Here is a 12890-nt window from a genome sequence, read left to right as displayed (position 1 = left end):
TGTAAGATTTTTGCTTTCCTTGAATCTTTTTCCAGGTTGCATTTTGCTGGGCAGAATTGAATGACCACTTCCCTGTAACACTTCTCAGACTTTCTTGCCATGTTTTATGTGGAGAATCACCTCCAACAGCATCTGCTAGCTCTACTATGTAGGTATGACCTGTGAAAGGCCATGGCAATTACTCTATGTAGACCTTGAGCCCATTATTCCACTCAAATATTAAAGCTGGAAAAAGGGCAGGGAGAGTAGTTTTTAGTGAATACATTTAAAGTATGATTGGGGGGGAAAACCTACGAGGACTTAGGTGTTTTAATTTTGGGTTAACTTGATAGGCATCTGCCTGAGAGTTTTCCTAAGAGCTCTAGCAATAGTTAAGTTGCCTCTCAGCTAAGCCTTGGTCCCCCTTCCTAAAAACCTGAGGCTAATTATTTGTAAAACATAGTGTTTCTCTAATCTGCAGTGACATAGGCAATACGTGACCGGTGCCTGCAGGTGGAGAGGGAGCATTTGCCTTACTGGAATCTGCTACAAGTCTTTGCATGTTATCTAGATTCCTTAAAAGGAAGATGGGAGAGATCACCCTTGGACTGTTTCACTTGTCTCCCCTGTAGTCCCTGCCCTGCACTGGTGTATTATATAAAGAGGTCTTTAATCTGGCAGAGTAGTCTGGAACCAAGAAGTGGAGAATAAATGAGAATGGTGAAGATATTAAAGAACCAACTCTGATAAAAGATAGTTGCCATGAACAGAACCCTGCATGAGACTATTATGGTAATAGGTCCTGTGGGACCTGCAGGATGCCAGTGCCACTGTAGGTCTCTACCTAGCCCTGCACAGAGCTCTGGTGCAAAGACCATGATGTTCTCCCAGCCCCTTCTGTTCCCATCTCTAAACTCTTTATTTCATATTCTTGTTTTTTGCCAAGATGATAAATCATGCAGGAGAACACTGTAAAAATAGTACAATGCCCACTTTTAATACTTTATGGGTCACTTCCAGCCTTCTCTGCCCCTTTAGCTGTTCTGTGGTAAGCATACACTAGCTGATGTCTCTGTACTGTTAGGGATGGCTCTTTCCTGTCCACGCTATGGCTGCTATCCTATTCTTCAGCTGCAATGTACATGAATTCTTCCAGAAGTTACTGGCAGCTATTCACATCCTGCTGTGGGAAAGCTTCAGCTGATGTAAATCTAACTCCTAGACTTTAGATTGCCGCCATAGGGATGTTAAATATTGATGAGTAGTCAATTAACCTCAAGAATTCTTACCAGATACTCAACTAGTCTGTAGTCTGCGGGGGTGGGATGGCAGCCAATGCACTCTGGCCCCACTCCCGAGGAGCCCCCTGCCACTCTGCTGCTGCCTCTATATCAGAGGCAGCAGTGCGGAGTGCCAGGCAGGAGCTGGTCTGTGAGGGGAGCTATTTTAAAAACCAGCTCCCTTTGTGAACTGGCTGCCTGTCGCCCCGTGCTGCAGTAGCGGGGGTGGCAGCAGTCCCTGTTGGGTGCGGAACAGCTCAGCTCCTGGACCCATTGTAAGCTGGGATGCCTTCCCACCTGGCTCCTAATACACTTTAAAGGCAGAGCTGCAGTAGGGATAGGTCCTGGACCTGATGCAAGCCACAACTGAACTGGGCTGCTGGCCAGCCTGCTTAAACTTACTGACGGGGGAAAGGGCAAGACACCCTCAGACCCTCCTAGGGAAGGTTTTTTTCCTTGTGATAGAATGCATCCACACTAGCAGCAGGGTACACGGAGCGCAGTGTACTTTGGATAGTTATCCCACTATGCAAACAGCATAGGGTGTTTTGGGAAGTTTGCTATGCCATCATACAGCAGATACAGCATCACTTTTTGTTGGTTTCTGAATCCCATAATTCCATCTTTAATAGACTGCATGACGAGAAGAGTGGGAAGACAGAGATAGCATCTTTGGGAAGTGTGTGTGTGGGTGGGGGGGAGTGTACATGTGAGAAACAAGACAGTGTGGGTGTTGGGATAATACAGATTGGGCCTCCTTCGTCTGGCACCCTTGGGACCTGAGCTGTACTGAACCAGGGAATTTGCCAGGCTAGGGGCGATCATTGCTCTCCTGTTGGCTGCTCTGCTCCTAGGCTCCTCTCCCTCAGGCTCCCTGCCCTGCAGTTGGCCCCACTAATGCTGGCCTGGTACCGGCTCCTCACCCTGCTGCCTGCACCCTGCCCCAAGGTCTCTTGGAGTTCCTGACAGGGACAGCCTGGCTGCTGACACTTCTAGGCTGGGGCCATCCAGACACTGCCAGCCCCACTGCTGCTAAGGCTTTGCCCTGCCACTCTGTGCCACGGCTAGGGCTAGCCCTGCTGCCACTGGGAACTCTGGGGTTCCCCAGCTGGAGCCACTTGTCCCTGCTAGCTTCAGCTGTGGGTTCTGTGGCTGAGGCTGCTCAATCCAGACCTGCTGCCATCGGAGGTATCCTGGAGTTCCAAGCTGGGCCACCACCAGCCCTGCTCCCCTGAGGTGGTGGGGAAGGGATCCCCCACTGGGCTGCCTGCCACCAGAAGCCCCACTACAGCTGGGATTCCCCAGCTGCTGGGCCCAGCTGGGGCTCCCTAACCTGCATTCTCTCATCCTTGCTGGACCACGGATGTTGCCAGACCAGAGAATTCCAGATTTGGGAGGTTTAACATGAAGATGTTTTGAGGGAGAGTATGTCTGTATGGTGTGTCTGCATCCAGCCTGGGCAAAATGCAGCCTGTGGGCCAGATGCAGCCCACCAAACAACCAGCTCTGGCTCGCAGATGCTGCACTCTCTCCCAGGCAGGCTTCCTGCTTGTCTTGCTTCACCTGCACACTGCTCAGAAATGTGGTTCTAGGGCAGTTTTTCTTTAAAAACTTCCGGAGGGGAGAGCGGAAAGCTTTAGGAGTCACTCCTGCCCCCAGCACAATCCCATTGGCCAGTTTCTAGTCAGAAACCAACCAATGGGAGCTGCCTCTTTCAATAACAGGTAGCCAAGATGCACAGGGGGCTCCAGAGCACATGGCTGCAGCCTCGGGGAGGGCAGCAGTGTGATTAATTAGCCATGTCCAGTCAGAGGTTCAGGGCTTCATGTGGGGCTGATTAATCACCTGTGAAGCTGTGATGTTAAGTGGCTTATAAGGAACACTAGCAGGGATGCTGATTCAGAAAGGGGCTGCTGAGTGGTAAGTCTCCTGGTCAGACCCTACCTCTGCCCTCCACTCCACACCCAAATCCTCTGCCCCCCTCCCAGATCTAGCACCCCAGTCCTCTGCCCCAGATCAGTCCCCTCCTGTCCTAGCTCACAATCCAAATCCCTGCATCCTCTCCTGTACCCCAATTTCCTGTCCTATGTCAAAGTCCAACCCCTTGCATTCCAGTCCAGTGCCCCAGGTCACAATTGCCTCCTTCACCCAAACTCCCTCCTTTACCCCAAGCTCCCTTTTGTACCCAACCTCCATCCTAGACCCTACACCACCTCCATTAATATCATGGAAGACTGTAGACCTTGACCACTTTCCAAATTCTTGGAGTGCCTTGCCCCCCAACAAAAATTATTGCTCACCTCTGCTCTTAAGTTTACACAGCTGCCTCAGCAGTCAACCCTGGGGGTTGAGGATACCCTTCCCACCATCAGTCCCTCCCCCATTCCATGTTGTTAATTCTGAGATTCCCTCTTAGTTTTCCTAGCCTCCTTAGCTACCGAGAAGTAGTACCCTCCACAGTTCTGACAGTTCTCCATGCTGAGAAATGTTAGAACTTCCCAGAGCTTTGAAAGGGGAAAAGTAAATGTGTACCTAGATGTAGGGCAACCAAGTTCAAAATTGTGAACACACCATGGGCATTTGTGAGATCCTGGGGGAGGCTAGTGTCAGCATAACAAAACTGCAGCATCTATACTGATACATTATTGCTTTAACTTTGCTGCCAAAAGCTCTGTGCTTTTCATCAAGGTGGTTTTGTCAGCAGAAGAGCACAGTTTTGCTGCCAAAAGTAGGTTTGTAGCATGCATGCCTCTATCGTTTTATTGGCAAAAGCTGACCATTTTTATCCCTTAGTCCTTCCTCAGTTCTGCCCATTGAATTACCAGTAAGAAATTGGTTCTCCATACAGACCTCTCCGTAGCTTCATGTGTCTGGAATGTGACTACAGAAGACTGGACAATAGTAGTGTCTAATTGCTGAGTAGTGAGCAAAACATGTCTCTGCAGCCACTGCCCAGTTTAACTCCTAGCTGACTCTGCTCAAAGAGTTCTAGTGAAGATTGGCACCAGCTTACTATTTCTGAAAATAATGTCCTGTCCAAATCCCTGAACACACCTGGGCCCTTGAACTAATTCTGTTTGTGTTGGATGAAAAAGCAAAGAAAGATGAGCAAATTCCACAAAGTGGGAGGTCTTGTATTGCATGTGGTCATTTCAGCTGTTCTATTCAGAACATTTCCTGAGCTCCCAGGTCAGGGTGCTTCTTTATAACAGGGAGGGGGTTTTTGGGTGGCCAAGAGATGATGTAATTTAAACTATAAATGGATCTATTTATTTTTAGTTAGTTGGGCTTTAATTTGGAAAATGTTTGGAGAGAGGTATTGTTTATCCCTCTTCTTGGACAGCAGCTGGCGTTGTTGCTATCTGAGGCAGGATAATTTAGCTTTAAATTCCTATGAACTGTGAGCATAACTAGTGTGATAGTTACCACATCTGCACCTTTTAAAAACCCAGCATTTATGTCTATTTAGATTGTCAGCTCATGGAGACGGAGTAATTTACTATGCATTTATTGAATGCTAAAACACTACAGTTCTGATATGGTGTTAAGTCTAGAGCTACCTTGAGGTGAAGAGCTAAAACCTCACCAATCCCCATGTACATAGTATGTCTCCTTGGTGGATTTTGAAAATAATGACTAGTTTGGCCAAGTTTACACTGTTTATCCTGCATATGTTTGGAACAGACTGCAAGTTGATGCTGTTTCCAAAGTCAAGTGTCAGGCAGGGCCCAAGTATCTGTTCCTGCTCACTTCTCCCCCTTCTAGGAAACTTTTAAGTGGCTGAAAGATTTTTCTCTCATGCTTGTTCTCATCCCCCAAATCTTGGATGTCTCAGCTGTAGGGCCCATTGCCTAACTGAAAAGGCAGGGCTTGATAGACTCCAGCTGTTGACTTGTGGCAGTGTCCAGTTTACGCAATAACTATGGGAACAGGAAGCTCAGGCTGCATTGCACTGTGCTTTTGTCATGTTATTTGTCAGACTGGACCTGACTAGGGTGTCTGGCAGTTCCTCCTGTCCTCAGCTGCTCCTCTGTAGTACTGTGCCTTGCTCATTTTAGGGCTTCCAAGCTTGAGATGCTGAAATAGCTGCTGAGCTGAAAGACGTGTTGGGCTGTAGTGACTTGTGCCCTGTGTTCTGTCAGGCTAAGTTTCCCTTTTACACAGCTTTGGGAGAGCTCAAAGGCCCAGCTGGCCCATGAGTGACTCAGAGGAGAGAGGGGGACAGGAGCATTTCAAGGGGTTCTGTCTCTGAATTGTGGGAATCTGTGCCTTAATTTTCTTTTTTCCCGTTCTGAAAAGCCATGCGAGACCTTCACAAACCTGTCCAGGATTGGTCTGTGAATGGGCTAGTCAAATCGCTGCTGCATCATATTCCACTGCGAGTGAGGGTCCTCTTGGCAGGGCACAGCTAGAGAGTTTGTTGCTAGGAAAGGAAGATCTATTTTTGGATCTGGGTCTAAGTCAGCAGCAGTAGGAAAGCTCCTTGCACTCTTTGCATCTTACCATGAAAAGGAAAGGGATGGAAAAGAATAAGAAGGGTGAAGTAGGAGCCAGACTCCGGTCTCTCCCAAGAGGGTAAACTGCTATAACTGGGCAGTAGTAGCATGTCCATGTATCTACAGCTGTTTGCCCCATCTAGGCAGTCAGCTCTACTCTCAGTTCTCCTGGGAACAGGGAGACTGCGTTACAGATGTTGCTTACAGGAGCTGAGAACTGGTAACTTCTGAGTCTGTGAGAGGAACCTGAATTGATTCCTTGGGTCTTTGTGATCAGTGTCTTTCAGGGAAGTAGTCCAAATCCTCCCTGGCCAATCTTTCTATGGAAAACCTACCAGCCACTGAGGGACAATCGCCGCCATGTGCATATCCACTCTGCTATGACTGTTAAAATGCTCATTATGTACCAACGTATTTTGTGACACTTTTACGCCAGGCACTTTCAATAAGTTGTGATTGACTCCCGATGTACAAAAGCTTCCCTCGAACCCGCTGGAGTGTGAATTTTAGATTTCAAACATTCGCTTTAATGAAACGCGGCTCTAGCTGTGTCGCTCCCCGCGGCGGAGGGCGGGGGAGGCGCTGGTGTTTGCAAAGAGCCTGTGCGGGGCGCCGCGCTAGTAACCACAGCCCGGGGCTCTCCAGAAGTGACTCCGCATCGCTGCAGGGCGGGGAGAAGGAAAGGGGCTGGGAGGCAGGGACCCGCGGCGAGTCCCGGGGGGAGGCTGCGCCCCCTCCCGCCTGCAGCGCGCGGCCAGCCACGAGCCCCGCGCGCCCGCCGGGTGGCAGCTGCCTCCCGCGCTCCGCCCCCCTCGCGCCAGCGGTGGGCGGTGACCGGGCCGCTCGCGGCTGCTCTGAGGGGACCTCGGGGCGCGGACCGGCCAGGTAAGGGGCGTCGCGGGCCCCCCGTGGCGGTGGCGGCCCGGGGGTCGGGCGGGCGGGAAGCGGCGGCCTTGCCGCGCTGGCACTTGGCGTGTGGCACCGGGGCCCCGCCCCCGCCCCGCCCCGCATTCCCCACATTCTCGGCCGGATCCGCCGCGGCAAGTCCCTGGCCCGCAGCCGCCGCTCCCCGCGGGGTCCTCACAGCCCCTGGCCTGGGGCGCCTCCTTCCCGGCCGCCCGCGGCGGGGGTCGAGTCAAAGCCCGCGCGCCGCGCTCCGGCCAGGGCTGCTCGGGCGCGGGGCCTGGGGGGGCGGTAGAACGACACCCGGCTCCCTGCGCTTCACTCGCGCGGCCCCTCAGCCCGGCGCGCCCCTGACGTGTCCCCGCGGCCGCTTGGGATGCAGGCCAGGTGCTGATCTGAGACCGGGGTACCAGCGCGGGCTCCGGGGCGGGGGCAGCAGCAGGGGGAGCCCGAGGGCAGGGGCAGCCGCGGTGCTGCGAATGGAAGGAGATGGGTCGGGTTGCCCAAACTCGGACCCTTGCTCGGTTCCAAAGACAGAAGAAAGATCGATCTGATTAATCCTTGGAGACCGCAGTCCTGTTCCTAAGCACCCACCTGCCTGCAAGCACCGTGTGACACAACTCAACTACCCCAGACTAACACGGCTACATTTCTATCACAACTTTAGCTCTGTTACCTGAAGAGTCTTTGTATATTAGGTGCCCTATTCAATTGAACATCGGAGCCTGATACATTTGAATAAATCTTTGTGGGGACTGGCTCAACCCTGCTCCAGTGGGAGGCACCACTTGGTTTATGGTTTCTTTTTGTCACTTTGGATGCCTCCTCTCCCATTGTGTCCCCGTAGCATTAGAAAGCAGGTGTCTATTTAGACTCCCAAATCTCCCTGGTTAATAGTACCTGGTGCTTGAAGGCTGTAGGGGGGATGGCTCTTGGACCTGGGGCTGGAGCTGGCAGCTGTGCAAGCTTTAATGAGCCCAGCAGGGGAGCTCCTTTCTCCCAGGAGCTGAGATCAGTGGGTGGAGTAGAGAATTTTGTGTCTCAGTGTAACTATCTTGGAGCTGATTTATGTTACTGTTATTGCCTGATGTGTTGTGTCGTCTTGGCAACATGCGACCAAGGCTCCACTGTATGTAGTTTTTGGGATGGAAAGTCTAGTGGGTGTTTCTACTTAGAAGGAGTCTCGGAGTAGGCTAGCCTCTTTGCTGGGTCCCACATCAGCAATGACATGGACAACTGTGTGCCAAGAGGGGATCAGAACAAGTACTGTAGCTGAAACCCCAGCCACAGGGAGCACAGGCCTTTGAGATAAGATCAGATCAAAACAGCTGATTTAAATCCAGGCTTTGGGGCCAAACTGCACTTTCCAACCCACTCATCTCAACATACTGAAATGTGGAGTGGGGAGCTTGGGTCAACTCCATGGTTTTCTGACCATTGCATTGTCATGGATTTGAGTGCAGGCTGCAAACTTGGATTTGGGTCAGGAGAGCAGGTTGTAAGCCACCTCTGATTTATTTAAAAGGGGTGTCTGAATGTGACATTTGCAGTCTTTGGTGTGTGCTGTGGGCTTGATCAGAATTTGGGACCCTCTCTGCCCCAGTATGCTGCTTTTTCTGGCAATTCCAGTATAAATCCTCCTTGTCTAGGGTTCTCTCAGCCTTGCTTCAAGGATCCAGAGTCTCTTTGTCTATACATACATGGAAATGACACTCTGAAGATCATAAAAATGGTCATATTGGGTAAGAACAAAGGTCCATCTTGCCCAGTATTTTGTCTTCCAACAGTGGCCAATGCCAGGTGCCCTGGAGAGAATGAACAGAACAGATAATCATCAAATGATCCATCCCTGATTGTTCATTTCCAGTATCTGACAAACAGAGGCTAGGGACACTATTCCTGCCCATCCTGGCTAGTAGCTATTGATAGACCTATCATCCATTAATCTATCTTGCTCTTTTTTGAACCCTATTAAAGACCTGGCCTTAACAACATCCTCTGGCAAGGAGTTCCACAGGTTGACTGCGCTGTGTGAAGAAATACTTCCTTTTGTTTGTTTTAAACCTGCTATTTAATAATTCCATTTCTTGTATTACAACTTTTCCTTATCTACTTTCTTCAGACCATCTATGTTTTTATAGCCCTCTATCATATCCCTTTTAGTCTTCTTTTTTCTAGCTGAAAAGTCCCAGTTTTATTAATCTCTCCTCATATGGCAGCTTTTCTATACCTCTGATAATTTTTGTCACACTTCTGAACTATTTCCACTCCCAAAATACCTTTTTTGAGACGAGGCGACCACATCTACACAGCAGAGCTGAAGTTGGAATAAGCCATGCAACTTCAGCTACGTCAGTTGCACAGCGGAAGTCGAAATAGCTTAATTCAGCTTTTGGTGCTGTCTACATAGCAGGAAGTCGAAGGAAGAACACTCTTCCTTCGACTTCCCTTTGGGGGATGTTAAATTTTGATTAGTTGATAAGGGCTCCTCCGCCTTTGAAGTGTAGCAACAGCCTTAGGGCTGTTGCTACACTTCAAAGGCAAAAGTGCTACAGGGAGCCCTGGGGCCAGTGGGACAGCCCCCCACTGGCCCTGTGCTCCCTGGGTTGTTTCAAAGTGTCAGTGCCACATGGAGCCTGGGGTCAGCTTAGGACTCCCCACTGAGGAGCCTGACACCGGAATCCCCATAGCGTTTCAAAGTGGCAGTGCTGCATGAAGCCCGGGGTCCACATGCGAGTCTCCAGCTGATCCCAGGCTCCATGCGGCGCTGCCACTTTGAAGCACCCTCTCTTACCTCCCCCTTTCTGATAGAGATAACAAAGGGGGGAGGGAATGAATAGTCGACTAGTGTGTTGACTGTCCGATAAACAGAGCTGATTGGGTTTTGCTGATTAATAACCTGTGAAGCTGTGCCGCCCTGCAGCTTAGAGGGAACACTGGTCCTGGGCTGTGTACACCCAGCAAGAAGACTTATCTGGCTGCTGGCTCTTGAACCTATACAGATCTGGCAAATATTTTGATTGTCCTCACTGGTCCCAGGTGAGGCCCAGGTAGAAACTGTGTGGCTGTGTCTACACTGGCAGCTTCTTGAGCAATAACAGTTGTTCTTGCGCAAAAACTTGCCTTCTGTCTACACTGCACGAGCATTCTTGCGCAAGTACATTTACAGTATAGCATTGTAAAACAGGGCTTCTTCCAGAAGAGTTATTCCTCTCTCCACGAGAAATAAGTCCTCTTGCGCAAGAGCTCTTGCACAAGAGGGCAGTATAGACAGGCAACATGAATTTCTTGCTCAAGAAACCCCTACGGTTAAAATGGCCATCAGAGCTTTCTTGCGCAAGAAAGCGTCCACACTGCCATGGATGCTCTTGCGCAAAAGCACATCTTTTGCACAAAAGCACATGCCAGTGTAGACGCACTCTCGTGGAAGATTTTTTGCACAAGAACTCTTCTGCAAAACAGTTCTTGCATAAGAAGCTGCCAGTGTAGACGTAGCCTGGGTGTTGGTTTGGCTCTTTTATCATTGGATGCTGACTCAGAATATTTGAGTGAGGTGTGCTCCATGTTTTAATTGGATTGAATCTCATTCCAAATTGGGTATGGTGTCTGTTTTGACCAAATATGTTCCCCCTCCTTCACTGTCCCTTCTGAGTTAGGGATGTAAAAGGTTAACTAGTTACCTGGCATGCATTCCTTTGCTAATCGGTGGGGATGGGGGGACTGTGTTGTGTGAAGAATATGGCAGACGTGGTCTGGTCTGGCCAGAGTAGCTGCCCTGCCCATGACATGGTGCAGCGGATTCAGTCTGGCTTCGCTGGAGCAGCCTGCATCTGCAACACAGTGCAGTGGACTCAGTCTGGCTGGAGCAACCCCGCTGCCGGTGGCACGTTGTGGCAGACTATGCCCCATCTGGCCAGAGCAGCTCCCTCACCTGTGGCATGGTGTGGCAGACTCTGCCTGGCCTGGTGAGAACAGCCTGCAGCATGGCGGGCCCAGGCAGGTTGGAGCAGCCCCTTGCCTTGGGATCATGGCTAATCAGTTAAAATTGCATTTAACCGGTTAACTTTATAACCAGGATTTTATATCCTTAATCTGAGTTTAGCCTAGTCACAGCGACTGGCTTTAGGATTTTTCAGACATTGCGACATTGGCTCCATATTAGTCCTTGCCTGTCAGGCCCTTGCTACAATTTAGTTACTGTGGGCTTCCTGGCTCAAGTCCCCTTCCCGCCCACGTTTGTCTTAAAGACAATGTGCCGCCTCCGACATTCTCAGGCTGGAAGCAGAACAGCCCATTGCTCACTGGGACTGGGTGGCAGCTTTGATTCCTTAAACACATTAGCAGATGTGTAATGAATGTGCAGCCAAGCTGAATGCAGGGTCTGGATACTGGGTGGTGTAGCCATTAACTCAGCTGTTCTGACTGCCTCCAAGTGACTCACTGAAGGGAATAGCAGGTGTGGGGAAGAAAGAAGTCAGGGATGTTTTATTCCATGGTATATGTATAACTTAGGATGCTGCAACTCCTTGTGAGTTACCCAGGTCCTCTCCTCCAATGTGTTCCCTTTGACACATCCACAGTCAGCCATTAGAGGATGATAGACATTGTCCAGGTTCCACATGGTGTGTGTAGATGTACGCATGGCCAAATACTATTCTTGGGCACACCCTCACCTCCATACTCCAGGTGTGTTTGCAGGCTGAGTCCAACCTGCGCTCCATAGCTGCATATACAATTAAATGGGAGCATCTTCCCCTTGTGTTTTGTTGGTTTTAAGTAAGATAATAGCAAGTCCTATCTATGGGGTGCTTTATGAATATAAACTAACCCAGGATCACAGTGTCATTGGAGGCAGGACAAGGTTATTATCCCAGTGGGGGAACTCAGTCACAGAGAAGGGAAATGACTTGCTGGATGTGAGTTGCTGGAGGTGTGGTATGCATTCTTCTCTCTTGCTTGGAGTGGAGTGCAGTTACCCAAAGCTACTGTCGCTACCTCATTTGGAGGCTCATGTGATGATACACAGGAAGAAGGAAAGGTGAGCACCTTAGAAGGCAGTATCTGAGTTGAATGAGCCAGAGAGGCCTCAAAGGGAAACAAACTTGATGAGACACCCAGGAGCCAGGCCTGGACAAAGAGTTTGCAGGGCCCAAGGCAGTTGGCTGTGTCACACAGCCGGGCGGCTCCCAGCCAGGGCAGTGAGTGAGTGGGTGGGCGCCAGGCAGCACAGGGATCAGAAGGTGCAGGGCCCAAGGCAACCTCCTTGCTTGCCTTGCCCAAGGCCAGGCCTTCCAGGAGCAATCCTCCTTCCCCTACCCTCCCAAAGCAAAACTAGGCTCCCACCCCTACCATTGCAGTTCAGAGTGTTGCCACTGATAGCCCCAGCCCAAGATAAAAAAGCAGAAGGGATTCAGCCACAGGGCCACTTGGCCCCTTTGGTTCTACCTGATGCTTCAGCCTGCCGTCCCTTCCATGCATTGTCTGGTTCACTGGCATTTGAGTGCAACCCCCAGCTTGGGTTGTAAAATATTTTTAACTAGAAGATTTACCCAGCGTTGCTTAGGTCCTTCGCTCAATTCATTTTTGTTTTTCTTCATTTAAATCATTGCCCTGGGGTGGGGCTGAGGACGAGGGGTTCATTATGCAGGCTGCCCCAAGGAGAAAGGACTTCCCCAGCCCTCTCTAACCTCAGCAGCTTGGGGCCAAGTGAGAAGCACCTCTCCATGGCCGCTGCAACTCCAGCAGGCACAGTTGGTGGAGGGTTGCGTGTCCCCTGTATGGAGCAGATCCAGGTTCTTCTGCCCCCTATGCTCCCTGGTCAGATTGAGAAATGGAGCAAACTGGGCACTTTCCCCTCGCTCCCTGATGAAGTGGAACAGCCGGCAATATTCCTGTATGAATTGGGGGAGCTCCAGCCCCCCTTTCCACTCTAAAGGGCTCCTAGGGGGTGGGAGACTCAGGGCTTGGAGCAGTATTGGAAGTGGGAGGATGTACCTCCATCCAGCTCCTTTCACCTACCTGGTGAATCTGTCTTTCTTCGGTATGGTTTTATGCATCCCTGTACAAATCGGGGTGGCAGGAGCTCCCAGCACAACCAAATCCTTACTTTGGTTTAAGTCATGATAAGAGTAAGCTACATACCAGAGTTGGTGTTCCTAGCTCTTACAATTTAGGAGGAAAAGCTTCAGAGGGGTGGCTGAGTTAGTCTGTAACAGGAACAACTTAAAAAACA

General features: G+C 50.4%; 1 protein-coding gene across 3 annotated transcripts in view; it reads left to right on the top strand.

The window, feature by feature from the left end:
- The first annotated feature begins 8 nt into the window (after positions 1-8).
- Positions 9-12890, top strand: part of PHLDB1 (pleckstrin homology like domain family B member 1) — a 170848-nt gene continuing 157966 nt past the window's right edge. The window contains exon 1 of one of the 3 annotated variants that reach the window (XM_075909549.1): positions 9-148. The gene's annotated coding sequence lies outside the window, so the exon portion shown is untranslated. Of the gene's footprint in view, positions 153-6505; positions 6641-12890 lie in introns of those variants that run through there. The other 2 variants (XM_075909548.1, XM_075909552.1) reach the window with 2 other exon arrangements.

This window comes from Pelodiscus sinensis, chromosome 26, assembly GCF_049634645.1.
Source record: "Pelodiscus sinensis isolate JC-2024 chromosome 26, ASM4963464v1, whole genome shotgun sequence".
Lineage (NCBI taxonomy): Eukaryota > Metazoa > Chordata > Testudines > Trionychidae > Pelodiscus > Pelodiscus sinensis.
The sequence above is the reverse complement of the archived record's forward strand: the minus strand, read 5'-3'. Positions and strand labels throughout refer to the sequence as shown.